Source organism: Mastomys coucha, unplaced genomic scaffold (genome assembly GCF_008632895.1).
Source record: "Mastomys coucha isolate ucsf_1 unplaced genomic scaffold, UCSF_Mcou_1 pScaffold9, whole genome shotgun sequence".
Lineage (NCBI taxonomy): Eukaryota > Metazoa > Chordata > Mammalia > Rodentia > Muridae > Mastomys > Mastomys coucha.
Window position 1 is genome coordinate 99,821,613 of NW_022196915.1, and position 667 is coordinate 99,822,279.

Sequence of the window (667 nt, forward strand, 5' to 3'; positions counted from 1 at the left end):
ACAGAAATTGTGGTACATCTAGACAATGGAGTACTACTCAGCTATTAAAAACAATAAATTTATGAAATACTCAGGGAAATGGATGGATCTGGAGAATATCATCCTGAGTGAGGCAACCCAATCACAAAAGAATAAACACGGTATGCACTCTCTGATAAGTGGTTATTAGCCCAGAAGCTTGGAATACAGGAAGAACAACCCACATTCCACAAGGAACTCAAGAAGAAGGAAGACCAAAAGGTGGACATTTCATTCCTTCTTAAAAGGGGGAACCAAATACCCACAGAAGGAGTTGCAGAGATTAACTGTGGAGCAGAGACTGAAGGAAGGACAAGCCAGCCTAAATATAGCTATCTCCTGAGAGGCTCTGACAGTACCTGACTAATACAGATGTAGAGGTTCACAGCCATCCATTGAACTGAGTTCAGGGTCCCCAATGAAGGAGTTAGAGAAAGGACCAATGGATCTGAGGGGTTTGCAGCCCCTTAGGACGAACAACCATGAACTAACTAGTACCCTCAGAGCTCCCAGGCTCTCAACCACCAACCAAGGACTGCACATGGTAGGTCTGATTGTTCTGTCAGCATGTGTATAGTAGGGGATTGCAAATTTGATCATCAATAGGAGGAGAGGACCTCGGCCCTGTGAAGGTTCTGTGCCCCAGTGT